This window comes from Cygnus olor, chromosome Z, assembly GCF_009769625.2.
Source record: "Cygnus olor isolate bCygOlo1 chromosome Z, bCygOlo1.pri.v2, whole genome shotgun sequence".
Lineage (NCBI taxonomy): Eukaryota > Metazoa > Chordata > Aves > Anseriformes > Anatidae > Cygnus > Cygnus olor.
Window position 1 is genome coordinate 18,377,293 of NC_049198.1, and position 21,451 is coordinate 18,398,743.

Genomic DNA, 21,451 nt, shown 5'->3' on the forward strand with positions numbered 1-21,451 from the left:
ACACAGTACAAATAATTAGTAGAGATGAGATAGTTTAGGCTTGTTTGTAATGTTCTGTCAGGCTGACATACTTTTCTGTGGTTATTTATAATTTAACTACCAAAATCCCACTCATGCAGTAAGACCTACAGAAAAGGGCCGAGGAAGAAAGCGTGCCAAGATGGCTCTCCTAAACTCTCTTATCCCATTTGTCCAGGGCATGGGATTTACCCCTACATGAAATTAAACATGGTCCTACAGCTAGTTTTGAGACCTGGACCTCTGAAGTCAGTTGACATGCTTTGCATAGAAAGTTTCAGAAAGCAGAATTTAGGTTCCACCAACACATCTTAGCTTCACATCTCTTCTTTTGTTTGGTCTGGTCATTTAGTTGTTTTCTTTCTTTTGCTCCCATCTCTTATGTTTGTTTTTTAATCAGGGAGCAGTGAGCAATAAAGAACCTTTGTTTTCCTAATGAACAAAGCAAGAGGAGTTTCCTGTCTTCTCTCCCTTAATTCTTTATCCTTTAAATACAGATGAAAGTAGTTTGGGCACTTCACCCCCACATCTCTATTGAACTGTGTTCTCTGTTCACCAGAAAACTGCTCTCAGGCCAGTGACTTGAGATAGTCAGTCACCTGTGGTGCTCCACTCCCTCCCGGGCAAGTTCAGATCCCTTCTGGGTTCTGCTTCCCCCAGTTTTATATCACAGTTACAAGAGCATTTCTACAAAAGCGATGAGACCTGCTCTAGTAGAAAAGACAAGTTGTTTCTAAAGATTAGCCACAGAAATAACGAATCGAGTAGATGTCACCAGACAGCATAATAATAAGAAATTAGTATTCATATTCGTGTAATGAATGAAAATTCTTTAAGCCCCAAGTACGTACCTTCATTTATACGTATTTAATAGGATGTACCGTGCAGCCTCAGAAGATCATACAGTATACTCCAGAAAAACACTTCAGGCTGTGTCTTTGCGCAAGTTCGTTAAGCAGGGCCAGCACACACCAAACAGGTACTGCCGCATGATTGTCCATACTGTTTATTTGTTAGCTCACAAACAGCGTTGCTCAGAACTAAGTAGCACTCTCCCAAACAATTCCTGGGCCTGGGTCAGGGGTTAGCACAGGCCAGGGACCTTTCCCCACGGCAAGCTCGCATGCAGCCATGCTGAATTTGAGAGGAACAAAATTTAGCTCTGTGGACATCAGCTAAGCTGTACTAATTGGCCTCAGGGCTAACTGTCCCTGTTTGCTCTTTGTTGGATTTTATTATTTGTTTCAATTACAAATATTGCTCTGGAGCAATAATAGATTATGAAGGAAAGAATCTGAAGCAAGTCTCCAGGGCACTCACAAAATGTCCATGGCTGAGAAAAAAAATATATTTATATTTAAAAAATCTTTAGATTATTCCTCCCTTCTTGGTAATGCTTTGCAGCTAAACCAGCAACCACAGCAGAGTTACCTCTAGCAGCCATAGGAATTTCAATAGATGAACTTCAACAGGACACACCAGTTGTATGGTAAAGAATTTTCCAATGATGTATCAAGAGCATGCAGTTTTGACCCACGGCACACCTAAAGCCTCAAGCCTCAGCCTCTTGTAGCTGGTTCCATATATATTTGGATGTGGATGCCCCATCCCTGGAGGTGCTCAAGACCAGGCTGGATGGGGCTTTGGGCAACCTGGTCTGGTGGGAGGTGTCCCTGCCCATGGCAGGGGGTTGGAACTGGGTGGTCTTTAAGGTCCCTTCCAACCCATTCTGTAGTTCTGTGATTCTATGATCCATGTATCCACTTCAACAGAAACAAGGAAATAAGCTCAAAGGGAAATGTGTCATTGTGCCTCTTTCAGGTACATCTTCACCTGCTTCACTGGCTGATCAAAGTTGTGCATTTTGAGTGCACCCGCTAAAGTGTCTGCTCCTGCTGCTCACCCCTCCTTGGCCACAACAGCCCCTGTATGTTAAACGGGCAGCAATCCCAGTCCCTTACCACTCTGAAATGGCTTGGAACAGCACAGAACAGACAAAAGTAGACAGATGCAGGGAGGAGCGGAGCTGAGCTTTTTTCCTGGCCCAGTTGTTTTACTCCTGCTAGGTGGATGATCAGCCTGACTGCTGCCCCTCCAGTTCTACACGTCCTGCTTATTTATGTTGGAAAGCCTTCCAAACGGCAGCGGTCCCCAACTGTGTATGTTACCTAACACGACAAATTGTGCTTGCAGATGTTACTGCAACCCTCGTAACTCATAGTCATGCAAAACTACACTCCAGAACTAAGACAAAGTTAATAAAACCAGAATGGCTATGGAAATATGTCTGTAGGGGGCCTTTTGCAACATTTCTAGTAATGGTATTGTGCTGTTAGAGTTGTCAGTGTTGTTTTTCTTTGAGATCCACAAATCTGTGTATGTTTGTTTTTTTTTTCCTAGTCTTATAGAACCAAAGGAATTTATTCATTAGTTCATAACATTTCATTGTTGTTGTTTTCTTAAGACATTATAAATACATTTAATAAAATTCAGCGTTGGGCACATCTCCCTGCACTAGTATAATGCAATTACAATAGCCTAGCAAACATTATTAATTGCAACTACAAGAATAAATTACAAGGGGGCTTTGAAAGTGAAATAACAATAGGCAAAATGTCACCAAAACCGTCAAGCTGGCAGAATCAAGTAAAGCAAAAATAAACCCACTTCAGTATCAATTGTTGAACATGTTTGTTTCTTGCATCTCTGAATTATTCTTCACAGAACATAATCAGCAGCAGTTCCTGCTCAAAACAAAATTAAGGGTAGGGGAGAATAAATCAACAGATAATTGTAACATTTATTATTTAGTATTCCTCTTCAAAGAATTATGTGAAGATTTGGGTCTTAATGCAATCATTATCTAATGAAAGCTTTTGCCTCTCCATCTTCTATAAAATAGTACTTAACTCCTTGAAATAGTCGTCAGAGTTCAACACAAAAAGCCACAGCTGGAGCTTTTCCCACATGCAAAGAGCTCAGTTACTGAAATCACTTCCTCTGAGTTTGCGTCCTACAGGCAGGGCAGGAAACGTGGGATTTCACTTTGCTGTCTTGTCCCTTTACATGGATTCATCCCTCTGCCAGCAGTGGATTCAGTGCCTTGAGGTACAAGTCAGTGGCTCCTGTAATCTATTGCCAGAGTACAGAATGTCCAGATTATAATTAAGCCCTGACCGCTTGGTATTTACTTTTATTGCACTAATACCGAGAGGCCCCAGTGAGATTGGAGCCAATTGCGCTGTGTGCTGTGCACACTCGCAGCCATTGCCTCAAAGACCTCACAGAGCAGGGTGAGAGAAAGAAAGTATTATTTGCCACAGCAGCACAAAGAGCCTTAATTTTGCTGCTGTTCTCCTAGAGGCACTCATCCTGGGAGACACAAGGAATGAACCTGTCCTGTGTGAGTAATCAGTGCAGATGAAAGCACACAAATATCCTCTTATCTCCTGATTTATCTTTCCCTTCGACGTTGTGCTTCTTTCCCAATGAGAATAATAGCTGTGAAAATAAGAGTGAAGTCAGCACTGGGCAGGGATGCTGTAGTGTCTGGAGCACCAGAAGCACTGGAAGCAGGCAGGAGTCTTGCTTGATGTGCTCTGGCTCCTGCAGTCAGAGCAAGCACTTGGCAAAAGTGAGGAGAAGGATTATATCTGTCAGAATAACTTTTATGGGACCCAACTCTTTCAGGGATTGTTACAAATCCACATAATGCTCTCGAGTGTTAATACCAGCATTGGGACGTTTGCATTAGCAGATAAATGTGCAAGAACACGTTTCCAGACATTTGCCTTGTGACTGCACATCTGAGCAGTCTGCTGAAACTTGGTCCAAGGTCCACGAGGTCCTTGGGCTCCTGAAATGACTTCCAAGGTTTGTAATAAATTGTGCTGCTGAACTGCACTGCAGTTAAGCAACTCTCACATGATAGAAACAATGTGTGGTGTACTGCGCTAAAACCACTCGATGTTATTTTAACTTTTCAGCCTTTGAATGTGTTCAGAAGGGAACAGAAACATTTTACTAAAGAAATTCATACCTACAAATGTTGTGAAAAAAGAAGAAAAGATGGGAAGGTGCCCCCAGTCTATCCACCTCATTACTCAAGACTAGTGGATAATTCTGGTCTTTGCCGCGCTTTGTGTTAGCCAGAAGCGAGGAAGATGAGTGTAGTTGTTAAAGTGTAAGCACTCCCCGAGATTTCTCGGGAGCCCTGGCTGAATTGCTTATGTCTCTCCAGCTATGGCTGTGTTTTTTTGGCCATGTCAGGATGAGGACTTGGATGTGTAATGCCATGGGCTGGAAGTGGTGGTGTCAAGGAGGGAGGGGTTCATTTGCAAGCCCAAGAGGCTTTGCAGCGTGTTCAAGTTTCCCTTCCTGGTGCACACACTGGCTTGCGTCAGAGTGTGAGTCAGCGAACGGGTGGTATGGGCTTTCAAGGAGTTGGGGCTGGAGCAGGAGGACAAGCCGTGAGCCTACGTACACCACACGCCTCTGTTCCCTCCTGTCAGGTGGGGAAGATGATGTTGCTGTGCTGCAGGTGGATATTGTGAAGGCAAACCTCACAGAAACGACAAGGGGCTCAGATACCGCTGTCACGGGTATACATTTATGGCACAGATTTAATTTGTTCCTTTCTCTAATGCAATTGTTATTATAAAATTCACAAGTAATAATCTGTTACTGGGCTTAGATAGGTGTTTTTTTTTTTTTTCAGTCATACTTAGGAAGAGCACAACTGCTAGATTTTGGCTGTAAATTCAAATTATTTCAGATAAGAGCCACTAAGGCACATCAGCAATAAACAGCTGGGATGGTTCCTGCTGTAAACAGCTTCTGTTCTTGTAGAACCTTTACCCGAATCAATAGGGCAAAATCTGGCTCGCGGCGTGCGTACTTTGTATGACTGAAGCAATTAAAAGGCATAAAAAGGCCACACTGTTGCTAAAAATAGGCCACTGGGGAGTATCCCATCTCAGACTCAGCACTTGGCAAGAGGGTAGGTGCTGCAGTCATTTGTTATGAACCTGGCCTTTGTTGTGCTTAAGAACCTGTGAAGCGTGTGGTAAATAAACATACATTGGAGCGGCTGCCACAGGTTGGCAAAAGTACCCAAGACTGAACCTGTTTTTTATTGTCCAGCCACCTGAAATCTTAAAAAAACCCTGCTAACCACAAATCAATACAGCAAATCAATGCAGTGGCATTTCACCACTGTGTTATTCTGCTTCTAGAATAAAAGCTAAAAGGAAAGCTGTACGTGAAAGTGGGAGGGGACACGTTATGGCCAGATAAATGCACACCTACAAAGCATGTTAGACTCTGCTGAAGTGATGTGTGTGTGATGCAATGCAGTTGTAGGATTACGTCTGCTAAGTATGCCCATAGTACGGCTTGTTTTCTATCTAGCATCTTGTGCTATCCTTGCTTTAAAAGATTAACTAGATTTATAAAATTAAAAAGTAAAGTAAATAAAGACCTGTTTATAAATGAGAGATCAGCTCGATGTGGTGAAGAATCTGCTTGGCTTAATCACGTTTTACGGTAACTGAAAGAAGTGGTTCTGCAAGGCTGCTGAGTAAGAAAATCTCTGAGAGATTGTAGCTTTTGCTAAAAGTCTGCTCCTCCAGTTGTTGTGGAAAAGAAGGGGGAATTCAGCTTCCCCTGTTTCCCACCTCCCAGCTGAGTGCTTTTACTGCCAGAGGTGGGCAGTGCATAATCCATCTGCTTCCTGGTTCTCTTTTAAGGGAGAGGTTTGCCTGCTCTGGCTGTCCCTGCTAGACAAGGATCAACAGCCGACAGGGGCTGGAGAACTCCTACTTTTTGCATGGTCCTGGTGTTTGAGGTAGGTGCTGAGCACTCTCTGACTCCAGGGGTGACTCCAGCTGCCTGCAGGGCCAGGTCACAACTGGTCACACAGACATTACCAATGCGCCTACATGCCAGCACCCAAAAAGTCTGATAGGAATCTAAGACTTCAAGAACATGAGTCACGATGGATACCTGAGAGAGTTCTAAGTCTTCAGTCCTGACCTTTCCTCAATTCATTTCTTTAATTTTACTCATTGCTGAGACTTGTTTGCTGAAATGCTCAAACTGACACATGCAATTCCTCGCGATTTGGGAAGCCTCATCTTCCTCTGTAGCCTGCTTCTAGCCGAAACACGTTGTTGACTTTTCTTGTAGCTTGAACATTCGGAACACATCTGTATTCGAATCTAATAAAACGTGTGTGCACACATACCTGTATTTATCAGATTAAATAAAACTATTTTAATTGTGATTCAGTTCAGAGCTAGATTTTAGGGAGAGTGGTAGAAAAAAAAGCCAGGGTGCTGTAGAGAAATTATCATGTTGGAGGGACCTTCTGCCACCAGTGCAGCTCAAAACTACATAGATCCTAAGCCTGTGGAGTTGGGGGTGCAGCTCTGGAGACCATAACAAAGCTGTCAGCAGGAGGAGAAAGTAAGCAAAGGAAAGGCAGAGGCATCCCCTGGCATGTTTAGTTAATGAAGAGCACGTATATGATTTTATCGATGTTGTTAGTGTTTGGTCTTGTAAGAAACATTTAGAAATAAGAGGGTGAAGGAATGCTGTATGCATGGTAGTCAGAAGAAGTGGAGGAGCCTCATCTGAAAACAATCAGAGAAGACAAGAGCAGAGGTGAACGGCTCAGTGGATTACTCTGAAGAAGGAGATTAGTGTCAATTACAAAAGCATTCTGAATAATATTTCACAGTGGAAGAAAACTGCGGATTGCATTCTGTTTTTATGGAAACAGGAAGAAAGATGACACAGACAGATTACAATATGCCTATATGAAGATCCTGGGTAAACTAACTCAGCATCGGTCCTTCAGGCTTTCTCTAAAGGCATGAGAGAGTATCTAGAACAAAAACATGCTGAGAAAGGTTTGGATTCCAGAAACACGGTGACTCATGCATTTCCAAAACAGTCTTATAACGAGTTGCTGTCCAAATTTCCTACTATATTATATGTAATGCACATTCAGTGGTGCTGCTGGCATGCTTCCCTCTGAGTCAGTATTGAACCAATGCCCCAGTTCAGTTAGGCGACCACTGTGCTGCTGGAGCTTCTGTTGGTACGAACAGATGTAAAACAAATGTCCTAATTCCTTGTTAGTCATTAGCATCGACTTGCAGACAGTGGAGTCTAATTAATCTCTAATGACCGATGACCACATATAGAGACTGGTAGCTACCTTCAGCATTGCTGTGCCCGTCCAGTTGGTTATGATAATTTTCACTTGCGTTAACATTTAGCATTGTTCTGGGGAGCTGGACTCTTAAGTTATGTAAAGAGAACAGGAAGCTGGGAGGGGGAATTATTCTATGGATGTTTTCTCTTTTTTTTAAGTACCCGATGCAAAGGTATTATGTCCTAATGCTACATGATCTTTCCCGTGGATCAGATCCTCCTTGCACAGTTTGACTGGACCTTGGAGGCACAGGGAACCATGGGGTGTGGTGGGAGGGTGGTAAACTAGAGAAAATTAAAAGTATTGGTACTGGCCTTACCCATAGAGACACAAAGGGATTCCGAGATGCCAGAAGCAAGGTAACTTGCTTACTCCACAAACCCTGGAATAGTCTTCCATGGGAATTTCTCTGTTTCCCTCTTCTTTCTACACTGAGTTTTACTGCTAATAAGAGAGCAGCATTTCAGCCTCTGGGAATTATTGACCTGTCTGTGAAAAGTTCAGTACAGCTTGAAAATGAAGTAGAGGATGGGTCACGAATAAAGTATTAGCAGCATTGAGCTTGAACTGAAACAATCATATCCAAATCTGTTGAAAGTGCACAAAGACATCAGACAACAATCCAAAATATGAGCCTTTCTCTGTGTATTAGATGCCATCACAGATATGAGGAAAGAATAGCAACCCTTCCCTTCCCTTCCCTTCCCTTCCCTTCCCTTCCCTTCCCTTCCCTTCCCTTCCCTTCCCTTCCCTTCCCTTCCCTTCCCTTCCCTTCCCTTCCCTTCCCTTCCCTTCCCTTCCCTTCCCTTCCCTTCCCTTCCCTTCCCTTCCCTTCCCTTCCCTTCCCTTCCCTTCCCTTCCCTTCCCTTCCCTTCCCTTCCCTTCCCTTCCCCTCCCTTCCCTTCCCTTCCCTTCCCCTCCCTTCCTCTTCCCCTTTCCCCTTTCCCCTTTCCCCTTTCCCCTTTCCCCTTTCCCCTTTCCTTTTTTTTTTTCTTTCCTGTTAATGTACTGGTAGTTTCCTTGAATGAAAGAGATCCTGAGGCTCTATGTGCCTTCCTAGCAAAACTTCTGCCCTCTGTAAATCCGTCTGCTTTATACCACATGGAAATCTGGAAATAAGAAATTATATCCTAAAGGCAATTTAATTGAATTGATAGTCTGGTCTTAAGGAGTCACATTTGAATTTTTCCCAGAGCATGTTACTTGTCTGCTGAAATAGAGTGAATTTTTCACAGTTAGGTATTGCCTAATGTGTGCTGGAAAACCACCTTTGTAGATTTGCACTGAGGCAAGTTGGTATTCGAATTTGCTGGAATGCTTTGCATATTCATATGGCCTGAGGGCTGGAAACTTTTTATCACCAGCAGAGTAGCACAGATGACAATAAAGATACAGTTCAGGCAGTGGAAAATGAGATGAAAACAATTGTTGAGACTCAAGTTTTCGTCAAAACACTTTTTTGAATGCAGAAGTACAGAAGTCTTTTGTAGAGATGTACTGATTTGCAATTATGCTCTACTGGATCCCAGAGACAGCTCAGATAAGTACAGCTTGATCCTCAGATGGACTCTAGAAGTAAATATGGCAAACACAACAGCTTTTCTTGGCTGTAATAAGAATGACATGCCATGTCCCTGCAGCTCGGAGTAAGGTGAATAACTCCTTTCCTACAGCATTTCCTTCCCTACAGCAGTCTTGCTGGCTAGGTCACAATTCATTTTTCAGCAATGATGGTTTCCACAAATCTTGCTCTTGGGGATATAACTCTCCTTCCAAGAACCTCTCCTGAATGGCAGGGCAGTAAAAATTAGACATTGTAGTGAACGGCAACCTGAATCTGGTATCTTTTTTAACCAAGAGCTAAGAAGTTTATTATCTGTTTCAGTGCTGTCTGAAATAATCCAGATAGACATCTCGCAATTGTCCTTTGTTTTTTTTTTAATGTCCATTTTATGACACCACTCTTAGAAACATTCAGTTGTAAAAATAAGTCAAGAACAGGGCTACTGAAAGATGAAGGAAGCACATGGACGGCTTTCATGCTACCAGTTAGTTTCTGGTTCTGCAGCTGACAGGATCCATAAGCCTTCCTGATGTCTGGAGATCTCTGGGTGTGTGCAGACAGATTCCAGTGCATACAATAGTTGGAAAAAATGCTGCTGCAGCTTTGGAAAACATGTTTTTTTTCTTCACAATTATGATTCATTTATGTAACAGCAAGATGTAAACCTAAGACTGTGGTTGGCAGCACAGCAAATAATTAGGGATGCTTTACCTTGTGGAATATATTAATGAGTCATATTAAATAAAGTGTTGTGTACTCACATTAATTGAGAATATTCATGTACTCCATTATATGACATGTAAAAAAAAAAAAGAAAAGAAATAAAAAAGAAAAGAAAAAAAAAAAAAACACCAGAGAACAATGCAACATGCACACACCCAAGAAAGGGAAAGAAAGAAAACCTGTTGAATAAGTATCGCTATAAAAAGCAGTAAAACGTTTGCCAGAGACCTTGTAGTCTTTTACATGGATTTACAATTGTGTTTGATCCTCCTCCTCCAATTTCTCATGAGACCCTTGTCTAGCTTTGTCATTCTTTATTATGAGACTGACATCAGTCAGCTGGTTTGTAGCCAATTGCACTAATAATAAACTGGCAGGGAGATCAGGAATTACTGGAACTATTTGGTCATCTTGAAACTGAAAAAGGAGGCCTACTCCAAAACTCTTAAAGTCAAAAAAGGAACACTCTTAAATGCCATTTCTGTAATAGTTGTCTTGCAGCAGAAAAAAGTCCATGAAGTTCAAACTGTTTCAGTTCATTTAATACTGTGCTGACCTTAGAGCTGTGAGGAAGGCCTGGCCACAGAATCTTTCTCCTCCCTCCAGGAGAGATTCATTTAATATTAGCAAACAAAAATATATATGGTAGAGGATGCAAACATTTAAAAGCATAGAAATAAGACATTAAGAACGACTTTCCACACCATATTGCCTACAGCTTTGTAAATAATGTACTCCGTTTGTTTCACAAGGTTTGCATTTGAAGATGTGACATTTAGACCACTTAGGCTCTTGCATCAGCTGCAGGAGCACACTGGTGGATTTGCATGTTTGACTGCCTCAGTTGCGCAGTTATTTGAAGACATTCAGCTCTCCTGGGCTGAGATCATTCACTTACAGCTTTATAGTGCTAATCTGGCTCAATGGAGTAGGCTTTCTTTGGGATATCTGGCTGATTGCTTTTCAGTGTCTGGCTGAAGGGAGAGCTTGGTGGAGCTAAGAATTATCTTACTAACACTCCTGTGAATGGTAAGAAGATGGAAGCAATCACACAATGCTTTCCTCTGTCTACCTCTTTAGTTTTTTGGGGGTTGGAACTCCACACATCCTGAAGAAGCCTTTGCCATTCCATGCCATTTTTACATCCATTTCCTATTACCTCTTCTACAGCCTTGGAGTGCTACCGAAAGACACCACAACACATTTTATCTCCTTTCCAGAGGAACAGCACAGCAATCCACAGTTACACCAGGCTCAGCAGTGACGAAAGTGCACTCAGCAGGTGCCAGTTGCAGGGCACCTCCCTGGGCTGCAAATGGCCGGGAGCTGGGTATAGCCTGGGGCAGCTGCAGCTGTGCGTACCTGTATTACACCCGCAGCTCCACGACTGCTCCCTCCCCTTTTACTGCCAGTAAAGGGAAACGTGCCTCTTGGGCTCGCTCACGTCATCATAGCTAGTGTATAACATAAAATCAAAATCCTTAGAGCTAGAAACGTGACCTTTTATGTTGCAGTGTGCCAGGCTGTCAAGTGGGCCGCTGCCATACGCTCGTCCTCTCGGCAGGCTGGGTATCGAGGTGCAGGCACGGTGCAGCTGGTCACGGCCCTGCACGGCCAAACTTCATGACAAAAGGGGGCTATGTGTACTTCGGGAGTTCAAGCAGCAGCATACAGATACGTGTCGTTCGTGTGGGGCCTACCCAGCTGTGCCCTCTCTCAATAGGTCAATACCAGGTTGTGGGTGCTTAGGCCTCTAGACCCCCAAAAGAGCTTTTTTCTACTCAAGTTGCACACTCAGTGGTTCCTTGGTAGCCCAGTCATCGGTGGAGGAATTGGCACCTGCTGGACTACACACCTATTCATCAGCGATAGACAAACTCTCATAAGGGACTGTTTGTAGTTAGGTTAAGCAAAACTGGATTAGTTGCTCTAAAAAGCAGTATGATACAATTGGTAAGTGCTGATGCCAACAGAGAAATACAAGCCAGAAAACTCAGTTCTGGGTCTTTTCTGACTTTATATATACTTCGGCTTAACATTTTAAAATAAATGTGGTAAGAAATGTTCACAGTCTCCTCTCCAGCTGTCTGCTAGGTTGAGGTTTGTGGCTCTAGTCAGTAATGAAGGTAGTGAACTGCATGGAAATTCACACAACACTTTGAAAAGGGAGGATCTTTTGCAGGTCTCAGACCATTCCTTACAAGTGTTGTTGAAGAGGACAGAGCACCCTTAGTGTTTTTTTCGTCCCCAGAAATACATGACAACATGTACACACAACGGATTATTCACCAAATTTAGAGGGTTCAGCTTGGTGCATACTTTCCGTGTGGTTCAAGTGCTATAAAATACTCCACGGAGAAATGCTGCTGACAAATAACTAACACTGAACAAGCACAGAGGGGAGCAACAATGCAACTATACACAAATCACAGAGCCCTTATGTATTTTTGCACAAACATTCAGAGAAAAGCAAGATACATCCTGGGATTAAGTAGCCAGTGGAGGGTATGTTAAAGGTATTATGGTTCTTCATGTATGGATTATCATTGCACAGAAAAAAAGTAAGAAAGAAAAAAAAAAGCATAAAAAAATTCAGAGTGTGTCAGATTGTGCTTCCCGCTTATTCTGTGTTTCAGTCTGGTATTCACCTTTCCAGTGTTTTATTATAGGTAATCCTGTTATATTACATTCTGCAATATAACATGTAAACTGTGCTGCAGGTCTGACTGCACCTGAATAAAAGCTGCTGAAGTACACCCAGCTCCTTGCACGGAAAGCCGAGTCCTGCTGTTCCTGATGGAATCTTCCTGTCACTGCCAGAATCTTTTCAAGAGCAATTTCTCCAAGGCCTGAATCCGTGCCCATTGAAAGCAAAGGGAAAGATTCCTATTGATGGCAGCAGGCCCAAATAAGCCAGAGGTCTAGGCTGTCTTTGCCAGAAAATTTTGTTTATGTGCATTTTGATGACTTCTAAAGCTTCTCTTTTGTAGTTGACTTTCTTATGGAGCTAACTTTTCAGTGAATTTTTTCCAGACATTTCACATACTGTATAAAGTGGGGTTGACATGTTTCTGTTCCTGATTCAGCACAGAAGATCATTTTATCAGATTAATTTTTTAGAGACCTGCTTTAGTCAGGGTGCACTGTGAAGTACATGCAATATTAAAGCATTCTGCTGTCCAATGGCCTGATTTTCTCTGTATAAACACATGGGATGAAGGTAAAAGACTCAGTCATGTGCTAAAGAAAACGGTACACTGCCTTCACAATAAAACCATAGAAGCCAGGTTTTTAACAAGTTTACTCAACTGCTGAATTTTTCTTGCATTTTGGCTTAGGAGGTAAGTATAGACATTCCAGTGCGGATGGGGATTGAGGGCAGATTTCCCTGTGGAAAGAACTGGGATAGTCTCATAAACTCCCAGGGAAGGCGTGGGAGCCTGTGGTCACACACATACTCCTTTGATGCCACTAAATGGCAATTTATTGCCAAGGTGCAAATCAGGTGAACAAACCTGACTGAAAGGAGCTCATTGGGGCACCTGAGTTATCTACGAAAATGTACAGAAAGGGCATGAAAAACTGTGCACCTTGTAGGTAAGAGTTTATTTCCGGAGACCTGGCCCATCATTTATTGCAATTGCTATGATGAGGTAGCTGCCTACCTGCAGAAGGGAAGAGCTTGTCTGTGGTATAAACAAGTGCACTCAAAGTGCAAAGACTGTCTTCTCCCGTCTTTAACTAAACTTGCTTTCTTCTGTTGGAGCAGGAACAGTACACACAGTTGCAACTCACTTTTCATATATGAATATTGTTTCAGGCCAGACTTTAACTACTTCAACTGATAACTGAACAATTAGTTCAATTCAATTAATTCAATAAATTAAAAAAATAGAAATAAAAATAATAAAACAATAAAAAAATACCCTCCCCCAGTATTAAGAATAGTTTTTGTTTGTTTGGTTGGTTTTTTTTTACATCTTCAATATCCTAGCTAATATTTCAGAGAAGAAATCACAACTAGATGGAGTTTGGCTAACAGAGCTTACCCTTCAACTTCTCACTCTCCTCACTTATCAAGAGGAGACAAGATAACGCTTAAACTTGAAACACCACTGAAAAACTAGTTAGGAATTTGCTGGAACCATAAAGATGTGATTTCAAGGGCTCAGTAAAACCAGTTTCAGGAAGAAGACAGCAGTTTCCTGAGCAAGAGTAAATGGCTGACAGGAACTTTCAGAGGGGCAGGATCTGATCTTTTGCCCACTCTTGTTAATTGGGCTGCACCCATAAGTAGCAGCCATATTTCCATAACAGAGGAGGAAATTAGTGATGCAACTTCTGCCTCTCCAACTAAATGACAGCGAGATTCAGCATTCAGCTGGTAAACAGTATTGCACTCCAGGACGAGGAGGTGCCCCGTGAACACCTCTGCCAAATCCCAGATGCACAGTGCCAGCACAAAGTAGCAGGAATCATCTTCAAAGCCTCAGCCACCCTGTACCAGCCCTGAATACTTGAACTCTTACACAGGAAGGTGGAGGGACCTCCCTGAGGTTGCTTGTGTCAACCTGACAATGTGCATCTAGGCTCTTATTGCACATCTGTATGCAGACAACCAGATATTCACTGAAGAAATCAAAAAAACAAGTTTCAGTGCAAAACAGCTTCCTCTCTGCTCCTGTAACTGTCCTGTAATTTGAACCCCCTGTGGTAATTTTGTAATACAGTCTCATTTTGCTCTAAGAGATGGAGCTTGCTGGGAAGCAGGGACAATGTCTCTGTTTTGTGTGGCATTTAGTATCCAGCCTGGAACTCAAATGTGTAGGCATTTCTTCTCCCCTCATATTGCAGCTGAATGACTCTGTTGTGTTGATTTGAAATGACCTGACTAATCTCAACTTCCTCTAACAGTTTAATGAAATGTCAGAAGTGAACAAGGTCTGTGGAATTGAAAAAAGACCATTCAAACAATGATGAAAAGAAACACATGGACAGCAGTTTTTAAACAGTCTTTGGGTTATTGGAAATAATTCAATGAGCTTTAGCCAAGCTGCAATATAAACATACTAAGAAGGGACCAAAAAATGTTTTATATAAAGCTGCATTTTTCATCTGGACTGTTTAATCCACTTCAGGATTACAAAAATGAGGTATATGGGAAAAGCCACAATTAGGTAAGTTCAGAAACAGAAAAAGACCCCCCCCTGCCCCCCTCAGATCAGTTGGTGTTTGGAAATACATACTGCAGAGCAACAGTTACGTAGCCCTGGTTCCAGCATCTGAAATTACAGGAGTGAGAGGTAGTGAGGATCTGGCAAACTGAGTCCCGTTCCTTTCCAAGGAAAGCTTAATGGCATTCTCAACTGCAGAAGAAATTAAATACAGTGATCGTGGCTCCGTCCTCACTGAATACCAGCTCAGAGGGAAAAGCTTTCACTGTACCCCCCCGCCAAGCACAGTACGAGGAGCTAAAACAAACAGGTCGATGCTTTGCATATCGTTCACATTTTACTTCCTATGTGGAAGTAAAACGTCCTGAGAGGCAAAAATAGGCTTTCCAGAGGTTACCCACCTCCCCGTGTCACTGCAGCACATGGCAACTGCAGCTGTAGCCTGACTGTACACGGGAGGCTCTGGAAGTTCCCAGAATGCAGACTGTATCTCAAGGACCAGGGTGTCATAAATCCTCTGGGATGCCTCTCCCACCTGTAGCAGCTCCAGCGTTCACTTACACTCTCACTGCCTCTCAGCATTTCTCTGCTGTGCCAGGTTGGAGGGGCAGTCACAAATGAAGGCCACAAAGGAGTTTCAAACAACCGGAGGGATGACTGCACGTTCTTGCATGTTAATTAACAATTGCCCGAAGTCCAGCAGCCAAAGCGAGGAGATGCCGAGTCTGAGTAATGATAGAAAACTGATCACCACTGCAACCTTCGCATTCTCACGCTGATACCTTATGGAAAAAGTGACGTGATCATGTAATCAAAAGGCAACCTTTGTGCAGAAGCCTGGTGGAGAAGGGAGCAATCTGCAGGTTGGGTGAGCAAACTGTCAAGCTGACAAAGCCTTTTGCATTGCGACCAAATGCCTTTATCGTTGTATATTTTTTGTATGTGGAGCCTGAAAGTTTGAACTTTTAAAGAAAAAAAAAAGTTACCTAAAATGCCTTTCCAAAACTCCTCTGTCTATTGATGAAACATTTGAATACTGAATGATCATTTTGCTGCACAGATCATTTGAGCTACAGGAATTAATATATTAACTGGCATCCAGGCATATATTAACCCAGGCAGAATAAGAAAAACTGATTTGTCGAAGCAGATGCAGCTGTGTGTGACTGGCAAGAACAAGAGAAAACTGAGAGCTAATCCTGTGGGAGAGATTTTTGAAGACTGCTAGAAACTCAAAGGAAGGCTCTGGACCATGACGACACTAAGCAAGTGGAACAGACAATGCTAGGCCACAGAGAAAGCAATGAAGTTAGAACAACCTTGGATATGGAGAGGAATTTTCTATCTCATCATAGAAGAAGCCCCATCATCTGTCCTTCTCCTTAGAAAGTAAGTCCATTTCTGTTCAAAACAAGTCTTCCACTGAAAAACTAATCGCTTGGTCTAGGTGCTCAGACCATGCGTAATCACCCAGACTTCACCAGGCACATATGTCCACTTGGAGCTTCCTGGGAATTTTCCTGACTACTTGTGTTTTGGCAATGCCTAAAGGTCACACTGGGTTAATTTCTTATATTGCTTGAGATCTGGATTTAAGCTTGATGACATCAGCCAGACGGTTGCAGCTGCTCGAGCCTCATGCAATGAAAACTTCAGTTTGCACCACAGAGTTACCACATAATACGGAAGGCTGGATTTTCAGGGTGCAATGAGGTAGGGGTGATGTCAGACAAAGAGCCAGTAGTATTATGAAGAAAACCTTTGACTCTTCATGCATGGCTCTTGCCAGAGCTGACAGTCTTTCACCTCTCAGCTTACCCTAATGAAGCGCAAATGTAAAGACAGAATTCAATATTTCCAGCAGAATTTATTTTTCTTCTATGATAAGGTAATAAATGTCATTTCACAATGCACCGTTGGGTCAATATATTATTTTTTTTCTGCTCCATTAAATCACATTATGATTCGCTGGAACAGAACATGTAAGGAATTGGAATTATCTGGCCATCTCTGCAGGTCACATGAGCAAGCAGGATGAAGTGTGTGTGTGAAGAACTACATTTTGTGGTTGTATGAAAAGAGACAAAACAACCTACTGTTTTGGGGGGCCATTGAACTCACCAATAAATTTTAGTATATTATCTTTTAATTTAGGTTGTTGACTGTAGTTGAAGGAAAAACAAACAAACAAACAAAAAACCCTTCATTCCTATGCCCAAATTGATTCTGGCACATGTGAATAACCCAACTGCATGTAGTAAAATGAAAAAATATATACTTTCTTATAGTAAAGTGTACTTCAGATGATGACAGTATAATGAAATATTTCCTATCACTTTAATATTTATCAATTCAAATCTTAGGTGTTAAAGGCCTGTATAGGCAAGCAGTGAAGCAAGAACCTCCCTCTGCAACCCAGAGTTAAAACGGACTTTTAGAAAGGTAAAGAGAAGTTTCATTCTAAATATTAACTGAATTAGATTTCTGTACATTGTGAAACTGGGAAGGAGACAAAGAGAAGATGAAATTAAGATACATCACCATGAACTCTGTCTTACCTAGGAATTTCTGTTAAACTACCAGATACTAATAGAAATTAACTCTGCTGAAATCAATGGACATTAACTATCAGCTTCAATAGCAAGGATTTAACTCATGGGACGAAATTAAAATGGAACATGGGAAAATATAATAAAATTGAAGTACCTGCATTAATTACAGATTGTACCTAGATTAAACACTGAATTGATAATAAATAAGCACGAGTTTCATGCAAATCGGGTCAATGATTCTTGAAATCCTGCGTATTTTGTACTCTCATTGTGATGTTTGAGCGCTCTTCTATACCAAATAACTGTGGAGGTGTAGCAACATTAAAGGTGTGGAACTGTAAATTTGTAAAATTTAGAAGAAGGAAGGAAAGGTTTGTTGGGAAGGAAAAAGAGGGTTTAATCTGTGATATACACTAGTGAGAACACCGAGGGAACACAGCCATCAAGTTACATATGGTGCTGACTGCCTAGACATTCAAGTGAAAAGCTTAACTCAAATTTTATGGAAGAGGTCAGACCCAGTCCTTCACAGCAGATGAGTAGGCCAGTGCTAATGGTGACAGCACTGCCAGATATGAGGCAACGAGGCATTGAAAAGTGTGGACAGATATGCCCTACAGAATAGGGAAACCCAGCAGTGAAGATAAGAATATACAGGGAAGATGACCAGGATGGTGCAGATAATTCTCTCTAATACACAACACATGGTGGGTGTATTCTCTAATTCTGATTTAAAGGCTGAGTCATGGTTTTGGTTGAGATAATTTTCTTCCTAGAGAAGAAAAATTCTTCCTTGCATGATGTTGTGCTTTGGACTTATGATGGAAATAGTGGAGATAACACACAGATGCGTTAGCTGTTGCAGAGCAGTGCTTGCACAGAGCCCAGGACGTTTCAGCTCCTCGTGCTGCCCTGCCAGCGAGGAGGCTGGGGGTGCCCCAGGAGCTGGGAGGGGACACAGCGAGAACAGCTGGTCCAGGCTGGCCAAAGGGGTGTCCCACACCGTGTGGTGCTGTGATCAGCAGTAACAGCTGCAATAAGGAGGAGGAAGGGGGGGGACATTTGGAGTGATGGTGTTTGTCTTCCCAATAAACCGTTAAGCGTGATGGGCCCTGCTTTCCTGGGAGTGGCTGGACACCTGCCTGCCGGTGGGGAGCAGTGAATGGATTCCTTGTTTTGCTTTGCTTGCATGCACGGCTTTTGCTTTACCTCGTAAACTGCCTTTATCTCAGGCCACAAGTTCTCACACATTTACTTTTCTGATTCTCTCTCCCATCCATCCCACCTGTGAAGACTGAGTGAGTGGCTGCGTGGTGCTGAGCTGCCTGCTGGGGCTAAACCACAGTCCTTTTTGGTGCCCAACGTGGGGACCGAAGGGTTCAGATATGATTGGACCACGGAGCACATTAGTCCAAATTTGTGGCTGTTATAGATGTTTAACTGCTATTTGGCAGGCTCCTGTGCTTGCCATGGGGCTTTCTTGCCTTACTGTACATTAAGAGTCCAGTGCTTGTTAGTGGCTGCTTTTGCTTTTGCCCTTTGCTCTGCTCCTTATCGCCTTGCTTAGCTGTGCCTGGGAACGTTTTGATAACAGCTATGGCCATGAGCCTGGGCTGGCAGCGGGCCGGGGCATGGCTGCTTTCCCTGTGCTGCTGCACTGGACAGGCTGGGACTCCAGACTGAACTCAAGTTGGAGGGACTGCAACCTGGGAGTGAGTCCACGTGGGAGAACATAGGCCCTTGAAGCATCTGTGGCCATGGAGAAGTCCCTGCTGCAGCAGGAACACCTTGCAGTGTCCGTGTCTGTGGGTAAGGCCATGCCAGAACACCTTGAAGCATCTGTCTGTGGATAACACCACAACACGGCAGGTGTCCCAAGGGATCTCTGAAGGGATTGTGGCCAGTGGAAAAGGCCGCAGCAGACCAGGCGCACCCTGAAGCAACTGTGGCTGTGGATAAGTCCACGCTGCAGCAGGTACACATCTGAAGAAGCTGTGGCCTGTTGGTAAGTCCACACCAGAACGGATAGACCTTGGAGCATCTGTGGCTGTAGATAAATCCATGACACAGTAGGCAGACCTCTGAAGGGACTGTGGCTTGTGGATAAGGCCATGCCGGAACAGGTACACCTCTAAGGGACTGTGGCCAATGGACAAGTGCAAGCTGGAGCAGGTGCAAGGGGAGAAGTTCATCACAACATTTAACACTATGGCCTGGTCTCAAAGGACCAGGAATGGAGATCGTGATGGATACGCCTTTAAACTGTTGTAAAGCACGATCCCAGTCGCATGTTATAGGAAGTCCAACAGCAGGAACCTCCTGAACCATCAGAGGATGAGCCTCAAAAGAAGCAGTGCACGTACAGCAGTGACACAACCTGAGCTGGCTTTGGTGTCCAGAAAGTCCATGTAACATACTGCTTGTCCTGTCCTGAGCAACCTCTGTAACAGATCCAAGTCATGGACTAAAAGAACTCAGTGGACATTTCATGGACACTTCACAGGGGGAGTCCACAAACTAAACAAATGATATCTGTGTATTAATTGAAGGGTGGTGATTAATGAGGATGTATTGGAAATTGTGGGACTTAGGATGATGTAAGTGGTATGGAATGAGGAGTGGGTATCATCATGGTTTTGGCTGGTATAGAGTTAACTTTTTTCCTAGAGTCTTATACGCTGCTGTGTTTTGATTTTTGATGGAAATAGTGGAGACAACAAAAAAATGTTTTTAATTGTTGCAGAGCAGTGCTTGCACAGAGACCAGGACTTTTCTACTTCTTGTGTGGCCCTGCCAGCGAGGAGGCTGTGGGTGCACCAGGAGCTGGGAGGGGACACAGCCAGGACAGCTGGCCCAGGCTGGCCAAAGGGGTGTCCCACACCGTGTGGTGTCCTGCTGAACAATAAAAGCTGCAGTAAAGGAGGAGGAGAGCGGCCATTTGGAGTGATGGTGTTTGTCTTCCCAAGAAACCGTTCCACACGATGAGTCCTGCTTTCCTGGGAGTGGCTGAACACCTCCTGACCATGGGAAGTTGTGAATGGATCCTTTGTTTTGTTTTGCTTGCACGTGCAGCTTTCTCTTTACCTAGTAAACTGTCTTTATCTCAGGCCACGAGTTCTTGCACTTTTACCTTTCCGATTCTCCCCTCCATCCATGCCACCTGTGAAGAGTGAGTGGCTCTGTGGTGCTGAACTGCCTGCTGGGGCTAAGCCACAACAAAGGCATGAGAAGCTCCACAGCACGACAGGAAGAGAATCTGAAATAATTACATTTCACAGAAAACGAAAGACACTTATGCAAGCCAGTGTCTTTGAAAAGTCAAAAAAGTCTAAGTTAAACAAATGAATCTGCATTACTACTCTAAAAGTTCACATTATTTCCCAGAGAAGCATGGTAGATTATCCAGGTTATGCTTTTCATTGTCTTTCTGACAAAGACAGGAACTCTTAACCTGCAATGTAATTCTCTTCCCCAACTCAACTCCTACTTCACAAACATTGCATCACTTTTCAACTTTTTTCTTCTTTTACTTTCTTCAGTAAATGCTACAGCATTGCTGAGACATCTCTTTTAATTATTCTGCATTTGCTGATTACTTTAGTACACTGAAATTCTATACAAAGAAGGTTTTTTTTACTCTCTCCTATCTCAAAAGATGATATTCCACTAGCGTCCAACAGGTCCAGCATTAATGTATGATTTGGATTAAGACTCAGACTCGCAGGTGAAGGAAGGTGTCTATATGCATACACATGCACACCCTCTTAGTAAACAACAAGTTAAACATAAAACAGCAAAAAAAATCCCAGATTTTCCAGGTTATTACAGCTTCTTTTAAGAACCATCTATAACTTAAATTATTTCATTTAGTGCACATCTTTGAAGCGGCTAGCTTTGCATGTATTGTCTCTCTGGTCTGCAGTAATGTAGTTGAAGAGCACAGTGAGAGATCACCAGATTAAGACCCTACAAGGGAGTAAAGAACCAAGCCTGCAATGCACACTGCATCCATAAGAGCACATAATAATTCCTGACATGACAACCTCACAGCACATAAACAGCTCAGTTAACAGAGTTGAAGCGAGGTCAAGCCTGGAATTCTAATTTTAATTGAGTCTTGTTCTATTTTTTTTTTTTAATTCTCCTCATGTTTTTCATTTTAAGATCACCAACAACTTGTATACATATTCATTCTGAATTA

General features: G+C 42.8%; 1 long non-coding RNA gene across 1 annotated transcript; it reads left to right on the top strand.

Annotated features, from left to right (window-relative positions):
- Window positions 1-4,264: 4,264 nt before the first annotated feature.
- Window positions 4,265-12,703, top strand: LOC121062370. The gene is made up of 2 exons (XR_005815529.1): window positions 4,265-4,619; window positions 12,245-12,703. It is a non-coding gene; the product is annotated as an uncharacterized LOC121062370 (long non-coding RNA).
- The last annotated feature ends 8,748 nt before the right edge of the window (window positions 12,704-21,451 follow it).